Consider the following 8069-nt stretch of genomic DNA (forward strand, 5'->3'; position numbering starts at 1 on the left):
TTAAGGCCTTAAAGGAGTTTGATGAAACCACCTGCTCTTGGACATCCCAGTTGTCAGATTCCCTTTTTTCTTTTTGTATATGAAAAGAAAGGAATGCCCTTGGGGTATTCACCCAAAACCATGGAGACCATCATGGACTCATCTGGTATTATAGCCAGCAACTGGACCCTGTGGCGTGGGGACACCCCACTTACCTTAGAGCCATTACTGCCACTGCCCTTTTAAGACCACCAAGAAAATCATTGTGGGATCCCCTTTAACCATTTTTTACCTCATGCAGTAGAAGCCTTCCTGAATTCTCATCACACTCAACATATTTCAGCCAGCTGCCTCACCTCCTTTTGTTAACGGCTCCTCACATAACCTTTTTACACTGTAATAACTTTAACCCTGCTACTCTTCTCCCCTCCGTTAAGGATGAAGTCCTTCATTCCTGCCTAATGCTGACGGATCACCTCCTGACTCCTCGTGATGATCTGCAGGAAATCCTTTGGGTAACACCAACTTGGTTCCTATTTAAAAGGTGACAATGGCAAATACTCTGCTGGGTATGCCATTGGAACTCCTTTTGATATCATTGAGGCAGCACCTTTACCTATGGCTTCTTCAGCCCAACAGGCTGAATTATATGCTCTTACATGGGCTTGTACTTTAGCCAAGGGCAAAACTGCCAATATATATACTGATAATAGACATGCTTTCAGAGTAGCTCATGATTTTGGAATGTTGTGGAAACAATGTGGCTTCCTTACTTCTAGTGGAAACAAAATTTAAAATTGCCCCTATGTTCAGGAATTATTGGGTGCTATACTTTTACCTGTTGCTTTAGCTATTATCAAGATCCCAGGGCATTCTTAAAATTGACTCTCTAGAAGCTAAAGGAAATCACCTTGCTGATATTTCTGCAAGAAATGCAGCCCTTAAAGAAACCAACAGCAGCCAGGCCTCTGTCGTGGTCCAAAGGGATCTTTTCTCAAATGATAACTTAGAAAAACTAACTAGAAAAGCCCAACAGTTGGCCTCAGAAAAGGAAAAACAAGATTTGAAATTCATCAATTGTTGGTTTGACAAAAGAGAAAGCTCTAGTTCAGACCAAATAACAACCCAGTCCTACCAGAGTCTCCAGAATCCCCACTTCTAACCATTGTGCACGCATTTAACCACTGGTCCACCAACAAAACAATAATATTCATGAACATATTCATGAATCCACGTTGGCGGGGAAATGTTAACACGGCAGCAAAAAGTGCCCACCTCACTTATCCCATTTGTCCAAAATACAGTCCAGGGAAGCCTGTTCATACTGGCCCCGGACATTTTAAACTGCCCAATGGACCATCTGAGGTTTGGCAAGTGGATTTCATACAGCTTCCCCCGTCTCGTGGAGATAAATATGCTTTAGTCCTGGTCTGCACGTTTTCTCACCGGACTGAAGCTTCCCTTGCAGACAGGCTGCTGCCTCTCCTGTGGCTAAAGCCCTTTCAGAAAAGATTATCCCCCCTGGGGAACTCCTCTCAAGCTTCATAGTGATCGAGGAACCCATTTTACTGGTCAGGGACTTCAACAGGTCTGTGCTGTTTGGCCTGTTTTACACTTTCTCTGTGCTCACCACCCTCAGACCTCTGGTTTAGTCGAACACACTAACAGCATTATTAAGACTCAGTTGGCCAAATTTGTAGAGACCCTCCAAATACCTTGGCCAAAAGCATTGCCATTGGTCCTTCTAAATCTCAGATCCACCCCGCTTTGGAACTCATAAACTCTCACCCTTTAAGATAATCGTGGGATGCCCAATGCACTTGGCTCCTGTCTCATTTGACCCACAGCTGATAAAGGAGATATACTCCAATATTGGAAATATCTAATTGCTTCTATTAAAAATAACCAGGTTTTGCTAGAGCAATCTTTTCACATTGCATTCCAGGGAGACGAAGATTTTAAGCATCACACCCTGCAACCTGGAGATGTCGTCTATTGGAAAAGACACCTCTCCAGTCTCGCTGGAAAGGCCTCTATTGGGTACTGTTAACTAACCCTTGTGCTGCAAAACTCCAGGGAACAGACTCTTGGATTCACATGACACACCTAAAGAAAGCACCGAACTCTAACTGGACCTCCACATCATCCGGTGACCTGAAAGTAAAGATTTCCTGAATCTGAAGCAGACAACATCTTATGAGACAGCTTTCCCAAGACGTCCAGACGAGGCCTGTTGGAAGTTTGTCTCCCAAACCTTTGATCATGACATAATGCTTCAGATGATCTCCAATGCCTGTGATCTGGATAACATATGGCCTTTATTTATTTTTTTTGAGGAAGACTGGCCCTGAGCTAACATCTGTGCCCATCTTCCTCTATTTCTGCTCAATTTTGCTGTGAATCTAAAACTGCTCTAAAAAATAAAGTATATATATATATATTTTTTTGAATTTATTTATTTTGTTGAGATCACATTGGTTTATAACATTGGATACTTCACCAGTTTTCATGTCATCCTTGCCCAGGGGCTACGCTGATCTCTGTATTGTTCCAATGTTAGTATATGTGCTGTGGAAGCAAGCACTAAAGTACATATATTTAAAAGAAGAAAATCATAAATGTTAAAGATGGAAGGAATATAAGAGATAGCTTAATCCTATCCTCATTGTAAAGTGAGGAAAAATGAGACTCAGACTTTTAAAAATAATTAATATACCTTATTGTTAGTACAGTTTTAATTTTACAGAATAATTGAGCAGGTAGTAATACAATTCCATATGTCCATCGCACCCCAACACCCAATACGGTTTCTCCTATTATTAACATCTTGCATTAGTGTGGTACATTAGGGTTATATCCATACAATGGAATAATTTCCAAACCATATTTCTGACAAAGGACTTGTAACTAAGATATATACAGGACACTCAAAACTCAGTATTGTGGAAGTAATATTCACATATTACTATTAACTAAAGTCCGTAGTTTACATCAGGGTTTGCTCTTAGCACTGGGCAGTTTTATGGGCTTTCACAAATGCATAAACACATATAACCACCATTAGAGTCTCATCCAGAATGGTTTCACCATTCTGACAATCCCCTGTGCTCCACCTACTCACCTCTCCCCCGAAACCCGGGCAACCACTGAACTTTTCAGTCTCTGCTATAGACTGAATGTTTGTGTTCCTCCCCCAAATTCATATGTTGAAACCTAATCCCCAGTGTAACGACATTTGGAGGTAGGGCCTTTGGTAAGTGCTTAGGTCATGAGAGAAGCTCTCATGAATGGAATTAATGCCTTTATAAAAGACTCCAGAGAGCTCCCTCACCTTCCACTGTGACGACACAGAGAGATGACAGCCAACCAACCCTAGAGCAGGAAGCTGGCCCTCAGCAGACATCAAATCTACCGGAATCTTGACCTTGGACTTCCCAGCCTCCAGAACAGCAAAAATAAACTTATGCTGTTTATGAGCCACCAGACTATGGTATTCTTTACAGTAGCCTGAATGGACTAAGATGCCATCTCTATAGTTTTGCCTTTTCCAAAATGTCATGTAGTTGGAATGATACCGTATGTAGCCTTCAGACTGACGCGTTTCATTAGCTTATTCATTTAAGTTTACTCCATGTCTTTTCATGGCTTGAGCACTCATTTCCTTTTATTGCTGAAGAATATTCCACGTATGGATGTAGCACAGTTTGTTCATCCTTTCCTGTTCGAAATTATTTTCTATTCATTGAGTTTGTTCTTTTCTTAATCTCCCCCTCTTCTTCTGCCATCTCTTGTTTTAAATGAGCATTTTATATGGTTCAATTTTATGTCTTCTCTTAGCATATCAATTAAACTTCTTTTTCAAAAAAATTTTAGTGGATTCCCCAGAGTTTGTAACATACATTTACAACTAATCCACATCCACTTTCAAATAACACCATGCTGCTTCAGAATACTCCCAGCTCCGCCCTCCTGTCCATTGCTGCGTGGCTGTCATTCATTTTACTTATCCATATGCAGCAATCAACCAGAGTACTGTTGCTGCTCTGACTCTGGAGAAAGTTATTTAGTAGATCAGATCACAATGAAAATGAATAAACGTTATTTTCTGCCTTCATTTATTCTTTCTCTGATGGTCTTCCTTTCTTTCTATAGATCCAAGCTTCTGAACTATATCATTTTCCTTCTCTCTAAAAAATTTCTTTGAGCGCTTCTTGCAAGGCAAGTCTGCTGGAGACAAATTCCCTCAGTTTCTGTTTGTCTGAGCAACTCTTTATTTCTCCTTTACTTTTGAAAGATGATGTCACCGTACACAAAATTCTATGTTGCTGATTGTTTTTCAAGACTGAATATTTCACTCCACTGTGATCCTGCCTGCATGATTTGTGAAAAGAAATCTGATGTAATTCTTATCTTTGTTCATCCATAGATAGTGTTTTTTCTCTCTAGGTTCTTTCAAGATTCTCTCTTTGTCTTTGGCTTCTGCAGTTTGAATGCGATATGCCTCAGTGCACACTTTTTCTTATTTATCCTACATGATGTTCTCTGAGCATCCCGGATTTGCTATTTGGCTTCTTTCATTAATAATGGAAAATTCATAGTCATTGTTATGTCAAATATTTCGTCTGCGTCTCTCTCTTTCTTTTTCTAGTATTCCCATTATGCATATGTTAAACCCTTTGTAATTATCCCACAGTTCTTGGATATTCTGTTCCAGTTTTTAAATTCTTTTTTCTCTTTGCATTTCGTTTTGGGAAGTTTCTATTGACAAATCTTCAAGCTCGCTGATTCTTTCCTCGGCTGTCTCCTGATGACCCCCCCAAAGACATTCTTCGTTTCTGTTACCATGTTTTTAACTTCTAGTTTACCTTCTCACTCTTTTCTAGAGTTTCCATCTATCTGATTACATTACCCCTTTGTTCTTGCATGTTGTCCAATTTTCTGTTAGAGACTTTAGCACGTTAATCAAAGTTACTTTAAAATCCCAGCCTGATAATTCCAAAACCTCTGCCACATGTGAGTCTGATTCTGATGCTTTGTCTCTTCAGATTGTAATTTTTTCTTGCCTTTTAATATGCCTGTAATTTTTGCTTGAACCTGAGACACGATGTACTGGGTAAAAGGAACTGAGGTAAATAGGCCTTGGTGTGAAGTTTTGTTTTCCTGTGTAGGAGTTAGGCTACTGTTTGCTATAGCTGTCCACGTCAGAGACCTCAATTTGTCCTAGTGTCCTTGTTTTTGTCTCCTCTTTTGTATTTGGTTTCCCTATAAATGGCTTCTTAAATAGAGTGAGAGCGTTATAATTCTTTCAGCTGTAATCTACGTTATTATACAGGAGCCCTGTTGATGTGGTGGTAAGGTTGATGGGAGGGAAAGCACTCTATAATCCTATAATTAGGACTTGGTCTTTTAATAGGCCTGCGCCCTGGGCTGGAACCTACACGAGTGCTTTTCCCGTTTATACGAGACAGGAAGACTAGAGGGGAATAGAGTTGGGTAATTTCCCTCCCTCCAAGTCAGATAAAGCTATGGTTAATGGCTTCTCCTTGGTGAGAGGCCTTTGTTGTGGAGAATTCTCTGGGCTTATTTCAAAACGGTTGCTTTTTCCCTCCCCATGGCCAAATATGAGGGGATTTTTCTAGGATATTCACTGTGAGAACCCAATGGGGTTCCTGAAGGCAAACCCCATAAAATTGTGGGAGCTCCCCTGTACCTTACTCTGGGCCCCCAGGAGTATTTAACTCTCAAACGAGTCTAGACTCAGCCTCTGGAAATCACCCAAATTATCTGTTCAGTCTCCCTACCAGCTCCCAGTTCCAGTGGCTTCTGCCTTAGGTAAACTGAACTGTGTTCTCTGCATTTGCCCATCTCTCCAGTTTTGGGGGTGGCTGTTGGTCCTCTGACCTCAATTCTCTCTCAATTTTCATTAATTCCATTTTTTCTTGTTATGAGGGCAGGAAAGATGACTTCCAAATTCTTTCCTTATAGAGCAGAAACCAGAAGTCCAAGACTCAGACCACATAAGAGCAGCACCCGGGTCTATAGACAAATGCTGTCCAATAGAAATGAAATGTGAACCACATAACTCATTTTAAATTGCCTAGCAGCCACATTTAAAAAGTACGAAGAAATAGGTGAAATTAAATAACATATTTTATTTAACCCAATATATCTAATACACTATCATTTAAACATGTAATTACAAAAAAAGCTAAGAAGTTTTACTTTTGGGGGCAATTAAGTGTTTGAAATCTAGTATGCACTTTACATTTATAGCCTATCTCAGTTTGGTCATTTCAAGTGCTCAATAGCTACAAACGGTCTGCTAACCACTCCACCCCTCATCAAACAATTAATAATAACAAGCTGGGGCCGGCCGGTGGCGTAGCGGTTAAGTGCGCATGTTCCGCTTGGGCGGCCTGGGGTTATGGGTTCAGATCCTGGGTGCGGACATGGCACCACTTGTCAAGCCAAGCTATGGTAGGCGTCCCACATATAAAGCAGAGGAAGATGGGCACAGATGTTAGCTCAGGGCCAGACTTCCTCATCAAAAAAGAGGAGGGTTGGCAGCAGATGTTAGCTCAGGGCTAATCTTCCTAAAAAAAATAAATAAATAAAATAATAATAATAATAATAACAAGCTGAGCTCACCCTCACCAGGCCTATTCCTTGAGCACACAGCCCAGCCCCCGGGCTTTCCCCTCTCCTGGATTGCCCTTTCCTCCTTCCCCACAAGGTTTGCCCTTACTCTTCACTTAGCTCTCTGTCATGTCACATCTTCAGAGGACCTTTCCTGACTCCCTCATCTAAAATCCATCCCCCAAACTCTCACCTCCTCTCTCCTTCACCTACCTCATTTTTTTACATTCTATATTTGTTTATAGTCTTCATTCCCCTTTAGATGTCACTCCAGGAGGACAGGGACATTATTTAGTTCAGTGCTGCATTCTTAGCCCCAGGACAGTGCTCAACCAACATGGGATGATGGGTTCCAGCCACAGCACCCCGCTCATCCCTGAGGACATGCTCAGCTGAGGAGATGCCCCACCCCTGCCACTGCTCTCACTTAGTCAGCTTGTGGGTGAACAATGTGCCATGAGATCAGTCAACACCCTTGAGCTGCTGGAGAGACACAGCATAGCATCCTCCAGGTTTTAAACTCTGTTTGTCATTCAGAAAACTAAAGCCACTGTTGACTCTGTGTGCTTTTCCCTTAATAGGGGCTCAGGAGCAGGCAGACCCAATGGGAGAGTGAAGTCTTAATGGGGTGCTGGCCCAACAGTCAGACCCAGGCCACCCGACCTTGTAAGCCAACCAGTGCCTTACCAGAGTTCCCAAAGAAGAAACTTCTGGCAAACGAAGTTGCCCAAAAGTAGGTTCATAAACGTAATAAAGACAGAGTATCTAAAAATAGCCATATGAGTTAACCACAAATATCTAACCACATATCTACAACTACATTGACACGTCTTTCCTGTGGGAGATTTAGCTATTTGCATTATTTTGTCTAATCAATTCTTGCTTTACGTCTTTAGTCCAGTATCTTATTCTCTAGTCTTTCTTGATTGGCCCCATAATGGCTCCACTTATTTATAAAAAGGAACTGAAGTTCCTGGGGGCTTTCAGTTGTTCAGTTTATCACTTCAGAGAACTTCATGGGCATGGTCCGGATCTATGTTGGCCCCAACTCTGCTTTGTGATAGGCCTTTGTTGGCCCTTGCGCACTCCCCTTTCTCTGGGTGAGCATGCGCACACATTTACTGTGGTGCCCACATGCTCCCGCGGTGAGGCGCCTGTTTATTGCTGGGGGAATCTAGTCTGCATCTTTCCCCGGAACTCTCAACACTTGCTGTCTCACCACTTGTTTTGCTACTACTATCCAGTGCCACGCGGCCCCGCCACCTTGCTGAATTGTTAGAGGGTGATGTAACATTGGTTAAAAAAAGAAGAAGGAATTGAACATTTGAACTACCAGTGACCAAAGAAAAAGGGAGGAGGAAAAAAGACTATGCTCAGAGAAAGAGGGGAACAACATTCAGACAGCATCTTAATGCCAGAAGCCAGGCTCTGAAGGGAGCCAGAGCTTGGAAACC

At 41.8% G+C, this 8069-nt stretch overlaps 1 non-coding gene across 1 annotated transcript; it reads right to left on the bottom strand.

Annotated features, from left to right (window-relative positions):
• Positions 1–2459: 2459 nt before the first annotated feature.
• Positions 2460–2563, bottom strand: LOC123285391 (U6 spliceosomal RNA). The gene has a single exon (XR_006527141.1). It is a non-coding gene; the product is annotated as a U6 spliceosomal RNA (small nuclear RNA).
• Positions 2564–8069: the final 5506 nt, after the last annotated feature.

This window comes from Equus asinus, chromosome 4 (genome assembly GCF_041296235.1).
Source record: "Equus asinus isolate D_3611 breed Donkey chromosome 4, EquAss-T2T_v2, whole genome shotgun sequence".
NCBI lineage: Eukaryota > Metazoa > Chordata > Mammalia > Perissodactyla > Equidae > Equus > Equus asinus.